This window comes from Urocitellus parryii, chromosome 1 (genome assembly GCF_045843805.1).
Source record: "Urocitellus parryii isolate mUroPar1 chromosome 1, mUroPar1.hap1, whole genome shotgun sequence".
NCBI classification, from domain to species: domain Eukaryota; kingdom Metazoa; phylum Chordata; class Mammalia; order Rodentia; family Sciuridae; genus Urocitellus; species Urocitellus parryii.
The window spans coordinates 257,267,644-257,282,347 of record NC_135531.1 but is presented as its reverse complement, the minus strand read 5'-3'; the positions used below and the strand labels follow the sequence as shown (position 1 = coordinate 257,282,347).

At 36.8% G+C, this 14,704-nt stretch overlaps 1 pseudogene; it reads left to right on the top strand.

Moving 5' to 3' along the window:
• The first annotated feature begins 1,065 nt into the window (after positions 1–1,065).
• Positions 1,066–5,352, top strand: LOC144253293 (thyroid receptor-interacting protein 11 pseudogene; annotated as a pseudogene).
• Positions 5,353–14,704: the final 9,352 nt, after the last annotated feature.

The window sequence follows — 14,704 nt, the reverse complement described above, 5'->3', positions numbered from 1 at the left end:
TTGGTCTTTTCCTCCATAGGAGATCCTCACCATCCCTGTCATCAATGATTGACCTTGAATCATAATTCAAAGAATCACTGTATATAACATTTTCTCCATTGATTGACTCTATTCAATTTTGTTCTTAAAGCAGGAAATGTATATAACACAGATTTATGTTGTTCACAACATGTAACACAATGCCTTGTACGTTTTAAGCACTGAATATGTGTATAAGGATACATGTATGATTCTTAGGCGCTTTTTTGTCACATGTGGTAAAGAATGAAGCAGGGTTTTCCCTCTGTATCCCCCAAAGTTTCCAGGAATATTCCAAACATATTTAGAAGAAGAGAAATGCTATTTGGATGGTCAGTTTTGAATAGGAGAGGTAGGTATATCTCACAGCTAGAAACATAAAATGACAAACAGCTGTGTTCAGAATGAACCATGAATCTGAGTGATCAGAAATGCCTTTTAGAAGTAGGAGCAACAACCACTGTAACCAGATTGAATCGGGACTTTTTTTTTTACTATTGAATCGGGGACTTTTAGTTCAGTAGATGGCACTCTGTAATGGAGCCAGACCTCACCTTGTCAACGGAATGCAACTGGCCTGAATGCAACAAAAAGTCCCCCTCTCCCAGGCAAGAGGGACCTCTCCAGTGAACCACCTTCGGATTTCCTCTACAACATTGATTCTTGGTGGTTCCTGAGCACACCGCCTTTGGACTCAGACTAGAACACTTTCCTGTATCTCTAGCTCCTCCCAGCCAGCCCTCCCCAATCCTGGAGCCAATCGCTGACAGGAAAGTCCAGGGAAGAAGCAGAGGCCCCTGGGGGTGGGGCGTGAGGGGTGACTGTGCCACTGGCTGCCAGTCCCTGGTCAAAGACCATGACAGGCCTCTGCTTTTACAGGCAGAAGAAGGCGGTTGGTGTTGGCGGAGCCCCGCGATTCTCGGAATTCTGAGACTTTCTGGAGTCATAATGGACCCCAGCAACGCTTGAGGCTGTTCTGAGGAGAGAAGTGGATGGTGCTGGACGCGGTTTTCGGAGCTGGTCCGCTGGCTCCCTAATGTGGCGGCGATGTCGTCCTGGTTTGGAGGCCTGGGCTCAGGCTTGGGCAACTTCTTGGGGCAGGTGGGAAGCAGCTTGCCTTCCCTCACTGACCATGTATCCAGCTTCACCAGGGGAATGCTTCTGGATGACATAGGAGACAGAGCAGCAGGTTTACCTGATTGTGGGAGAAAGGAAATGGAAGCTAGTAATTCTCCACTAAGATCGGAGAGTGAAAGACTTCAAAAGTATTGTACTGATCTGGAGGAAAAACATGAAGCATCAGAGCTGCAAATAAATCCTCAGTGTCCAAGTTATGGAAATCAACTGCAACAGAAGGAGGTAGAGATCAGCCATCTGAAAGGTAGACAGATGGCACTGCAAGATCAAGTGTTCAACCTCCAGGCAGCTGCTCAATGGGTAGGTTCAGGAGCTTGTGGTGTACCAACAACCACTGCACTGGCTCCATTGGGTTCCCAGATCAGTAGTGATTTTTCAGCCTTTTCTGATGATGACATGGACTTTAGTGACCTAATTTTGTCCCACCAAGAAATAAACATATTGTCAGTTGAAGTTTCGAGACTTGAATCTAAAGTTGGCCATTCGAGGCATATTGCTGAGGCTCAGGGAACACAGAATTCTGACCCCAGTGAAATCTCCAAACTGCAAAATACTATCAAGACTCTTGAACGAAACCCAAGTCCAGACCTAGATGATCATCAGCCTGAAGTGTCAGTTTTGGAGCAGAGTGCTACTGTGGCAGAAAAGGGAACAATCCTTCCACAAAATTCTTCATCAATGGAAGAAGTGTTGAGGCTACAACGAGCCCTGTCTGATGCTGAAAAGGAAATAATGAGACTACATGATTTAAACCAGGATCAGAGTCTTGCTGAAGACAACCTGAAACTTAAAATGCATGTGGAAGCTTTAGAAAAAGAGAAGTCATCATTGAGTCAAGAAAAGGAGGAACTTCAGATAACACTGTCAAAACTGAGCTGTGACTCTCAAGTCGTTGAAAACACAGCTTCAACAGACATGAATGTGAATGTCCAATTACATGACTTAAAACTTCACTTGAAGGCAAAGGAGGAAGAACTGAATCAGAGTATCCATGAAAAGAAAATGCTGATAGCTGAGTTAGAAGAACTGGACCATCAGAATCAGGAAGCTACAAAGCACATGATTTTGATAAAAGATGAGCTATCAAAACAAGGAAAAGAAGGAGACCTTGTCATCCAGAAATTGAAACAAGATCTAGATGATGAAAAAAAGAGAGTTCATCAACTTGAGGATGATAAAATGAACCTATCCCAAGAGTTGCATGTGCAGAAGGAGAAGTTAACTCAGAATGCACAGAGCCTCAGGGATTTGCATTTAACCAAGCAGAAGCTTGAAGATCAAGTAGAAGATTTAGTAGATCAGCTAAATAAGTCACAACAAAGTAGCTTAAACATCCAGCAGGAAAACCTTCAGCTTAAGGAACACATTAGAAAAACTGAAGGTGAGCTGTCTGGATGTCAGAGTAAGTTCCAAAGTTCTCTGAATGAAGACTCTAACAGTAATGTGAAGGATGACTTGCTTCAAGAACAGGAAGCTGAAGTGAGCAACTTAAGGCAAAATCTTTCAGAAGTAGAAGAGCTCAATGAAAATTCAAAGAAAGTTCCTGTTGATCTCAAAAAGGAGAATGAAATGTTGATTTTACCATGTAAAGATGTAAGACGTAAGTTGGAAGCATCCATTGCTGCTAACAATCAAGTGTCTCAAGAAAAAGACACTGTCAAGGAGACTCTAATAAAAGACAAAGAAGAGATAGAAGCGGAACTGCACCAGGCAGAAAAAAGACTGTGGGAAGAAGCAAAGAACGACAGGCAGACTATTCAGGAACTCTCCAGTGCATCTCATTTGAATACCTCTGCCTTACAGCTGAAACCTGATTGTGTAGTTCCACTCAAGCAAGAGAAGGACTTTGAAATAGCAGGACTCAAAAAGAATATTGAACCAATGACTACTGATCCAAAAGAAACTGAGGAAATTTTGGAACCTCATGTGGAAGAACAGAAGCAATTGATACAACTTATAAAGGAGAAAGAAGTTTTTATTGAAAAACTCGAAGAAAAATGTTCAAAACTACAAAAGGATTTAGATGAGTGTTCTCAGGCCTTAAGAGAAAATGAAACTTTAAGGCAAACCATAGAAGAAAAGGACAGAAGTCTTGGCTCCATGACAGCAGAAAACAACCATCTGCAAAAAGAACTGGAGAGCCTTAAGGAACAGCAGAATCGAGCTGTCCCTGTGGCTGAGCCTAAAACCCTTGATGGTATCCCAGAAGTAGAATCGGAGGTATCTCAACTGAAAATAGTCAAAAATCATCTGGAAAATGAAATTAAACACCATCAAAAGATAATCACAAATCAAAACAAGCGTAAAACGCGACTCCTTCAGTCTTTACAGGAGCAGAAGAAGGAAATGGATGACCTTAAACACCAATATGAGCAGCTGAATGCTGCGCATATCCAGTTACTTTTAGAAAAAGATGAGGAAATTAAGAACTTGCAGAAAACGATTGAACAAATACAATCCCAGGTGCCTGGAGAAAGACTCGATGCTCAAACAGAGAATTCTGATATTTTTCAAGAAACAAATGTAAAAAGCCTCAATAGAGAAAGTGGAAGTGAACAGTGTGACCTATGGAAGGAAAAGGAGTTGTTGAAGCAAACAGTAATAGACCTAAAGGGCAGAATATTGATTTTCGAAGTGGACTTTTCTAAATTAAAAGGGGAAAATGAAAAATTGAGAGTAGCATCCACAGAAAAGGAAAGGGAGTATCAAGAACTACAAGAGACAAGCTCGAAGTTCTCTGTGAGGCTGGGAGAAAAAGAACTGGAGTGTGAGTCAATGAAGGAGAAAGCTCTTGCTTTTGAGCAACTGCTACAAGAAAAAAGTCAGCTTTCCAATGCAGTTGCAAAAATGCAGGAGAAGACAGTTATATTTCAGCAAGAACGAGACCAAGTCATCGTAGCACTCAAACAAGTACAGATGGAAAACAGTACTCTCAGGCAGGAGGTTCAAGAGTTCCGTGACAAAGAACTACGCTTGAACCGGGAGCTAGAAAGGCTACGCAGCCATCTCTTGGAATCAGAAGAGTCTTACACGCAGGACATTTTGGCTGCAGAAGACCAAGAGATGAAACTGAGAAAGGAAGTCACGCTTTTGGAGGAGAAGCTAGTGTCATCTTCTAAGGCAAGTCATCAAGCTAGCCTCCAGATAGAGTCACTGCAAGAACAGTTGAGGTTGGTCTCTCAACAGAGGGATGAGAATGCATTGCAGCTTTCGATCTCCCAGGCACGAGTAAGGCAGTATGCCCTGTCATCAACTAACCTTCAAAGAGTTCTAGAACACTTCCAAGAAGAAGAGAAAGCAATGCATTCTGCTGAATTAGCAAAAGAAAAACAGTCGATAGCAGAATGGAAGAACAAGGCAGAAAAACTAGAAGGACAAGTATCATCATTGCAGGAACGTTTGGAGGAAACAAATGCTATGTTGCATTCTGCTTCCAGACTTACAGAAGAGTTGGATCGGAAGGAACAACAGATCCAAGAACTTAAAAGACAAAACGAGCTCGGAAAAGAAATGTTGGACAAGGCACAAAAGAAACTGTCGACTTTGGCAAACAGCCCAGAAGGAAAAGTGGACAAAGTCCTCATGAGAAATCTTTTTATAGGCCATTTCCGTACACCCAAAGGTAAACGCCGAGAAGCCTTACAGTTAATGGGAAGCATCCTGGACATTCCAAAGCAGGAAATGGAGCAGTTGTTGAGTGAAGATTCTGGTGGTGTTACTAAGTGGATGGCTAGTTGGCTTGGCGGGGCATCGAAAAGTGTCCCCAACATACCTATGACACCAAATCAACAACCTGGGCTTCATAGTTCTTTTTCAGAACTCTTTGTCAAATTTCTGGAAATGGAATCTCATCCCTCTGTTCCACCACCCAAACTCTCTGCTCATGCCATGGACTGTCCAGACTCACCAGGAAGGAGAGAGCAAGGTGGCAATGTGCCAGGAAGTGTTAAAGAGGCAGCCAAATTCAGAGGTGGTCGAAGCACCAACGGGAATCCATTCTTGGTTCCCCGTTCGGCAGCTGTGCCTCTTAGTAACCTAGCTGGAGTTGGTCTTGGTGGACCTGGGCATCCTCTTTTTAAACCCATCGCAGATTTCATGCCCACCTTTACACCATTGCCAGTGTCCCCGGACAGCAGCGCCACAGTTGTACTAGAGCACCTTCTAAAGCAAAGTCAATCTCATCCAGAGATGATTTAACACTCTAAAGAAGACTTTATAAACACTTTGTGCTTTTTTTACAGAGTGGCCTTTGGGAAAACTCATGTATTTGTAGACAAAAAGAGAAAGGAAAAACACTGGTATATATAGGTATATAGCTAATAGGTATTTTTATTGTTGTTGTGTGTTTTTTTGTTATAACAGTTTTTAAAAATTTGTTTTGTTTGCTGTAGCAGTTTTTCTTTATAAAATTTTGTTCCACTGTAGCAGCTAATCATCACCAGTCTTCAATTCTGATGTACTTTTGAGAGCAACTGTACAGAGTAGCTTTAGTGAACCATTAGCTCCAACCTCTTTTTTTAATGATTATATTTGATAAATTTAATGGCATTAAATAAAAATGATGCATTTAATTAACAAGGAAGAAGAAAGATCCAACCCTTAAGAAAAGGACATATATCTCCGATTTAGAGTATATGAAAACCAAATATGATATTGCAAAACGTTGTGAATTTTTAGTTGATCAAAGAAAACCTTGTACAACAAGTAAAAGAAAATTAGAACGGGGAGAGCCTGAACATGAAGTTTCTTGGATAAATTCTAAGATTCTTTGAATCCAAATACTATGACCCCTATCCATGTTACTTAATACCATTTCTATAGAAAACTCACTTCACATTAATTCAGTTTTCTAGATGTTAAATATGTCCAGAAGGAAGAGTATTTTCATGATTCAACCCCAAAGTAGAATCACACGATCCATTGCCAATGGAAAAGTTAGTAAGTATGTATCATTAAATACCTGGACTGTTTATTTACATACTTTTGGGGCTCCAAAATAATGCTTATAAAGACATTTGATCAAAAACATTTGGGGAGAGAAAGAAGATAACATAAATTTTTGAAAGATGAAAGGCTTTAAAAAACGAGTAGTTGCAACCTTTTTGTAAATTAAGGTAAAAGATGAATCAAAAGTTTCTAGCTTAAGTAGGTGAAATCAGAGTAGAGAAGAAGCAGATTGCATAGCACATACCTCTCTGACACCTGTAGTTTCTAAAACCATGAAGAACACTTTTATTAAAATTCACTTAAATAAAATTTAATAAATTTTTAATATAAATCATATTATAATTTAATATAAATTAATCTAATTTAAATTTATTTTATTAATTAATATTGTTTAAATTTATTAATAGTATTGTTTGATTTAAATTTATTTTATTGATATTGTTTATTAATTTATATTAATTATAGTATGATTTTATTTAAAAATTTATTAAATTTTATTTAAATTATTGCATGTTAATAAAGTCAATTTAAATAAGATTTAATATAGATTAAATTATTTAATGTTAATTATATAATTTAATATAAATTTTAATAAAATGAATTTTAATAAAAATGCTCTTAGTGGTTTTAGAAATTACAGGTGTCAGAGAAGTATTAGCTCCTTTTTTCTCCTCTCTGATTTTACCTAACTTAAGCTAGAAACTTTTGATTTATCTTTTATCTTAATTTACAAAAATAAATAAGGGATGACAAAACACCCAGTAGCTATATCCATCAGCTTTTCCTTTCTTTTTTCTTTATTTCACCTTAACATTTACATTATTTTACCAAAATCAAGATGCCATCAGTTGTTAGGCAGGAACAAAATCACCGAGACAACAACTGTAAGAGGCATCCCAATCTCAGATTGGCTAAGTATTAAAAACCTAGAAATGTCTGAGAACGGATGAGCTCTGATAGTAGAGTTTCTAAACTATGGAAAGTTTCCAAATGCTATGGAAAATGATGACGTTTCTCTTTTTGTGTTTTTAAGTTGAGAGCCTTGGAAGTACTACGGTCCTTTATCAGAAATTATATGTGCTTATTAAAGTCTTTAGATTTCTTATTTTTCCTGGATTATAGAAAAGGGGACTCACAATTCCTTGAGATCTATTAGCATTTTAGTGACAGGAAATAATTCAATGAGGCATAGTTGTTTATTTGCATTCAATGACTATCAACTTTTATCTACTTTGGGAAGGGTCACAAACCACAGACCTTCTGCCTTCTGCTTTATTTCAAAGCTTCCAGCATCAGTTGCAAGAATTCTAAGAAACTCTGGGAATACTCTATGGTGCAAAATGCACACTTACTTTTTTTTTTTTTAAAGCATCCCTAAGACATGAGTCTTTAGGTGAATTTCTTGTTCTAAGTAAATTGACTGACTCATTATGAAGTAATAACTTATTATGCCAAAATGAATAATGAAAGCACATGCTTCCAATCAGAGCAAGGAAGAAACAAGAAGGTATGATGTGTGGTAAAAATGCATGAACATGCAAATATGATCCAGCCTTATTAAGTCCAAAGATTTTTGTCTCTTTTTTTATTTAGTTTTTGAGGTTTCATTCTTGCCTGATATGCATGGAATAACTTTGGGGGGGAATATAACCAGAAATTCAGCACTAAAATCTGCCTTCCTGCAATATCAAATGGCTTACTCCTAAGAAGAATGGTGCAATATCAAAGTCTATATTTTGCTTCAAGTTGCCAAATTGCTTGGAATTTTCTTCCAATACGACTCCTATGGTTGGGAAAAGCAGAGTTCAGATTTGTCATGAGAGATTTTTATATGTTCTGCTCACCCCATTGTGTCTAGGTGAGCCTTTGTGTTTCAATGCTGGGAAAAACACTTCTTTTATTTCAGAATTGAAGAGCTCTTGGAAACAGTGACCTTACTGCAAACTTGAGAAAAATATGTTATACAGGTATTCAGAAAATTGCAAAGATTAATATAGATTTAGGATTTTTTTTTAAGACAAGGGGCTTAATTGAGAAAACACCAAGATAGCCTTAGAAGATTTCATACTCCCTGCATTCTTATAAAAAGCTTGTATATTGTAAACAAGATAAAACCAAACAGAACAGTTCCTAAGGAAATATTGTGCTTTCAGTTACCTTGTCTCATAAATTTATTAAAGTTTTATTAAAGACTCTGAATTTGCTAGCCTTTTAATTAAATATTTGATATATGCTATTAATGTCTGTCACTGGATTTTATTTGGTCTGACATTAAAATCTGTATACTCTTTATAAGCACAGATGAAATATTATTTGAGATAATTTATCACAAACCTTTAGGAATTTATAGACACGGAGAGAATATCGAATGATATCAAAAGTGGAGTTTTCTTAGTTTTCTTTAGGATGATTTGCTGAGAGTAAGGAATACTAGACTGATCAGAAGGGGCTGCAGCAGCTTTGCTGGTTAGCTTGTCCATTTGAAAAACTTTTATTGAGGACAGGCAAAATATACCTAGTCCCAAATCCATTGAACTGATCAAACTCTGCAACAGTTAACCAGAGTAGCTTCCTCTTCTATGCCCCCAAGTTTTGAGCAATGCTCTGTAGATGATACCTTGAATGATCCTTGGCATTGAAGAACTGTCATCTAACAAACAATTTATTTCCTTTTTTCTTGTCCTTCTCAGGGATCCTAATAAGTGATTTCCAGAGGCGAGGAGAGGAGGGGTAAGGGAAGGTACTGGGCAATCTAATTGACCCAAATTAGGTTATGTGAATGCACCAATGTGTAACAATGAAGACCACTATTATGTGCAATTATAATGCAGGAAAAATGATCTTATAAAAAGAATATGATTTCTATAACTTCAAAATAATCTGAAGCCTCAGGAAAAGCATTTTAAAAATAGTTTGAGCTTACTTATAAGACTTTTTATCTGTTCATCAAGGCTTTGTTTTATGAGTACATGTATTTCTTTTAAAAAAAATTGTAAACCCAGCAGGGTGTGGTGACACATGCCTTTAATTGCAGCAGTGTGAGGCCATCCTCATCAATTTAGAGAGACCCTTTCACAAAATAAAATCAATAGAACTGGAGATGTAGCTCAGTGGATAAGCATCTCTGGGTTTAATTCCCATACCAAAACAACCAAAAAATCATGTAACAAACTTTTTTTTTTAACCTAAGCAATTGAGATTGATCACAAAGTCATTACTTCAAGTCACCAGTGGCACAAATTCATAGTGACTTTGAACTTGACTTCTAAATACGAATGAATCATGCCCAAAATGACTGTCCTAACAAAGAATGTGTGGACTTTCATCTGTGTATGTGCATAGATTTATGTATCTTCAGGTCTATAAAGAATTCCAGTAACCTAATGAGTCAGTTTTGGGGCTTAAAAAAAAAACACTTCTAACTCCATTTTCAACCTATGATGTTTTCCTAGAGATGCTGAGACTGTGTAATCTTCTTTATAATGACTTTGAAAAAAAAAAAAAAAACAATGACAACTCTGAAGGGAGTTAAATTAGGGAACTGGTTGGAAATAGTGCTGTATCCTTCCTATCCTGGTAGAGCAAGAGAAAGAGGTCCAACCTAAGTTGGATTCAGGCCTAGGAATCCCTTTGATTTACTTCACTGGCAGCCATGCTGAGAGTTTCCGAGTCCAGTCGTCCAGTCTTTCATTTCTATACAGAACAATATCCGATCAAGATGAATAAGCAAATGGGGGTATGGAATCCTCGAGTGCCCATCCACCAGAGGGTGTGTGTGGGAGGGACACACATTGAAACTGAGGGATGGCTTCCTTGAATTCTTGGGTCCATCTGTGTTGACAAACCTTGTGGGCTTCAGGAAAGGACAATGATAAGAGTTGACAACTGAAAACATAATCATGTGACTTTAACTAATGGGTCTCAAGGACCAATTGGTAAGCTTTATGGCACTTTCACAGTCACTAGTCAAATGTGGACTCATTCTATCTCACTGTTGGAGCCCTGGGGAACTCGCCAGACAACAATATTTGAACATATATACACCACTGACATTTTAAGATAGCCTAGAAAATGCCAAAGCAACAGGACTTCAAACCAATATTTCTATTTCACAGTGCCAATCTCCACTGCTGTTAGCTAGGGCTGGTTATATAAAGACGTGAGCTAATAGTCTTTGATGGTAATGAGTGTATGGGTATGAGGATTAGAGTAGTGGTGGTGGAGAAATGTGGAAGTCCATTCAGTAGGTTAATGACTTTAGGAATTTTGAGTGATTATACGTAATTTACCTGGCAGTTTCAATTAACCATTAAGAAAGGGATGATATTCTCCTTCCCAGTGAATGGAAATCTGGGTCACTAAGTTAAGAAATACATTTTCTATTTTATGTAAGGCTTAGGGCTAAACGCAGTTATTAATTACTATACAAGAGAGGGGCAGTGCTGAGCACAGGGAGCATATGAGGCTGTAGGTGGCAGTTACAGTGAGCTAGGCTGAGCCACACTAAGGAAGCCTAAACCCCAGTAGTCTTTTGACCTATGACCACAGCTCACCTTGGCTACAAGTAGAGTATTGTCACGTGGCAACACATTTCTTCTCCTTTCATTTTTCTGGATTAATGCTTCTAAAGGAATTTGATGGTTTTGGTACAGAATTAATAGCAACTTCATCTTGAATACCCACCATACAGGCTACTTCATCCTCAGGATTATGGACTCTGGAGCTCTGTTCTCATGGAGGTTATTAAGGGGCACATGATATCATGACAAGAAAGACTGAGAAACAGCTCCAAGAACAATACAGCGCTTTAAGCTCCATGTTTAAGTATATAATAGACTTGAAGCTGCAAAGAAAAGTATTTGTTGAAATCGTTTTGCTAAAATGTATACTTCTGGACATAGGAATAGCCAAGAAATAAAGAAGATAAAAGTAATAATATAAAAATTGCTTTATTATATGGAAAGGGGCCTTAATAAGTTTTACAAAGATTCTTAAAGGGACACTTTTTTATCTTAGCTCATAAAGACATTCAACATAGAGAGAAAGAAGTATAAAAATATTTTTAGAGCAAATGTTCATATGCAAAAACGTTTAACAAATTGAGAGTTCTATCAGAATTGTCCTGGGGATGTTGATTTTTTAGCTTTTGTGAGTGACTGAAAGGATAATTTTGACCAATGAGTGGATCCATTAGGCCTTATAAGGAAAAATCATAAATTAATTAGATCTCTTGGCATAAGGTTGATAGTTTATTTTCTAAACTTGTGACCTAAATCAAGTATCCCTAGTGGATCAATAGCTCACTGTTTACTTAAAAAATTTCCCCAATCATTCCTGAATAGTGCATTCAAGGATCCTTTCGAAGAAAAAGAGTAGTTAAAATGTATATCCTGTATATCACACTAAGAATAATTTATGGCTAGACATCCCAGATTTCAAGTCAAGTTACTTCCAGATACATTTGTTCAACAAATGAAAATGCAAAGCGTTTCATTGTGTAGTGTTCCATTTGATTGGGGAATGAATTGAAAATTTATTTCTAACTTTTTTATTTTTCTGTTCACATTTAAATATGTGATACCGAATATGAAAGGAAGTTCCAATTTGATAGTGTCTTGATTATAACCAACTTATCCAAAGCAAAGTTTTATATATTTCTAAAAATAGATAGCTCTCACTACTTCAGGTAGTTGATACAATATTTTGAATGTTTTTCTTAAAAACAAATATTCCTTCTACATAAGCATATCTGTTTCCTGAATGAACATACTATGTTCTGTGTATTAATTAGCCTTATGGTTGAGAACAGAGATTTCAAAATTCTTTCTTCTTATCATTATATGTACTATTATAAAAGCAGAAAACATTGCTGAGAAAGGTCAATCTAGTGAGTCTTGAAACCCACAAGAACAGAAGATTGGTAACATAAAATAGTGAAAAATTGCATTGAGGATGGAAAGGAAAAGTAGTGTATTGCCTGTTTTAGAAATCAATTCAAAATGGGAAGAAATCAATGAAGGTTTTTTGTTGTTTTGAAAAATTATAGAATCACAGAAAGTGGTAAAGGTAGTATAGAACAATAGTATGTACCTTCCACTTGGTTTTCCCAATGGTTTCTTCTTATACAACTGTACTGCAATATCAAAATCAGGAAGACCAACCAATGTTAGAACAATGTGTTGTGGTTCTATGACAGTGTATCATCTGTGTAGATTCCTGTAATGACCTATACAAACAAGATACAGAACTATTCCGTTACCAGGAAAATTTCTCTTTCCACTTTTCTTTTCAGTTGCGTGTGTGTGTGTGTGTGTGTGTGTATAGTTTGCATATGGTAATCATAGCATTTAATATATGTATACAATGGCATTTCAATATATAAATACAATGTATAGTGATCACATCATTGGCATATCTCTCACAGAAGACATGTCATTTCTCTGTGTTGGGAACTTTCAAAATTCTCATTATTAGCTATTTTGAAATATTAATTATTGTCAGCCATAGTTATCCTATGTGTTATAAAAAAGTAGAAGTTATTCCATCCATCTGCACCCCTGCACCTATTAATAATCCTCTCTCTACCCACCCACACCACCTCTCCCAGGCTTTGTAACCATTATCCTTTCTTCTACTTCTTTGAGATCAGCTTTCGTTTCCATGAGTAAGTGTGAATAGGCAGTATTTGTCTTTCTGTGCCTGACTTGTTTGCTAATATAATGTCCTCCAGTTCTCTTGCCTCTTGCTACCCTTTTACAGCATCACTGCCAACACCACCCCCATCACTATCTGTTACCTCTGGAACCACTAATTTTTTCTCCCTTTCTGTAATTTTGTCATCTCAAGAATGCTCTATAAATGGAATCATGCACTATATGACTTTTGGAGATTGGCCTTTTTCCCTGCAGCACGATGCCCTTGAGATTCACCTAAGTTGCTGCATGGGTGGACATTTCATTCCTGTTTATTGGAATAAACATCCACCAGAGTCAGAGCTGGGCCATGTGATAAGGGTAGGTTTGCTTGTTTAAAAATCCACTGACCTGTTTTCAGAGAGGCTGTACCATTCTCAGGATTCACCAGCAAGGTGGGAGAGACCCAGTTTCTGTGAGTCCTCATCTGTATCTAGTATTTCCACTTTGGTTAACCTATTAAGTGTGATGATGCCTCAAGATGGTCTCAGATTGCATCTCCCTAATGCTAGTGATTTCCAACATCTTTCCAGGTACTCATTGTCGTCTTTATATTGTCTTCCAAAAGACTATGTCATCTTAATTTAATTATTCATAGGTACCAAGTGGTATTGCAGAACACCAAGTGATTTCTTCAAGTAGTAAAAGCATTCTTAATTAACTATGAGTTTCCTACAGTGGGTCCTTAGCAAGATACCCCTAGGAAGTGTATAGAATAAAATTACAATGCACATACCATTCTATAGTTAATGATTATGAATAAAGTTTAAGAAACACTTTCAAATAGCCAGAGGTACAAATAATATAAATTTCTGAAATAAAATGAAACAAAAAATTAAATAACATTTTTCAAATAATTTAAAACAATAAGTAAGATTATAATTGTGATAGAATACAATGGAAAGGTTTATAATATTTTTTTCTGGGAAAATCTGTATAGAATAATATCATTTATGAATATGGTTATAAGAATCAGAAAGTGGCTGGGGATATAGCTCAGCTGGTAGAGTGCTTTCCTAGCATGCACAAGGCCCTGGGTTCAATGCCCAGCACCACCACTAATAATAATAATAATAATAATAATAATGTAAGAAAAGATAACTAAGCACATGTCTTTATATAATATTAATTGTTCAAGTGGCTTTTCTTTATTCTCCTTTTCCCTTTTTGTTCATAACACAAAGAAAACTACTGACTCAAAAATACAATGTAAGGAAGCTTAGACGGGGAATCAAATGTTGACCTGAAAGCAATTAAATTGTGTTTGGAAAGCTGCTGATAATTCTCCTGAACAACTGACTTAACTTACCTGAAATTATTCATTAATTTATCCAACCAATATTAACTAAGCACTCATGTGTCTTTACTAAGCTAGCACTGTGTAATACTTTTGGGATCCACGACACATAAAATATATCTGATGCTCTTAAGAGACTTAATATATAGTAGACAGAGACAAAATTGTAAAAAGCCTAATGTTTCCTTGAAAATTTTAAAGAGAAGAAATGACCTCTGTGGTTCAGGAGGGTTAACTCTTTGAACTATTCAAAATATTTTCTTGATGATAATTAAAATTCGTGAATAGAAAACAGAAAGTAAGAGAAAGATGAAAAGATAGTATTTGAAAGCAATGGTCTATACATAATAGTTACTTAGGACATTTTGTTGTTTTGCCCTATCATTTTCTCCAAATGAGGTGATATGCTTTTGGCTAATGAGAATGGTTGTATCTGTTGGGTACTGTATGTATGCATTTGCATACTTTGTTATTTAATAACTAACCAACCCCACACAATGCACAGGATGATTTTATCAGTTACCTTTATAGTATATTTTTTTTCACTTTCCCTTTATGATTTTATATTCAGAAAAATTCTCCTGGGATGGGTGAAGAGTGTCCTTTGGAGTTC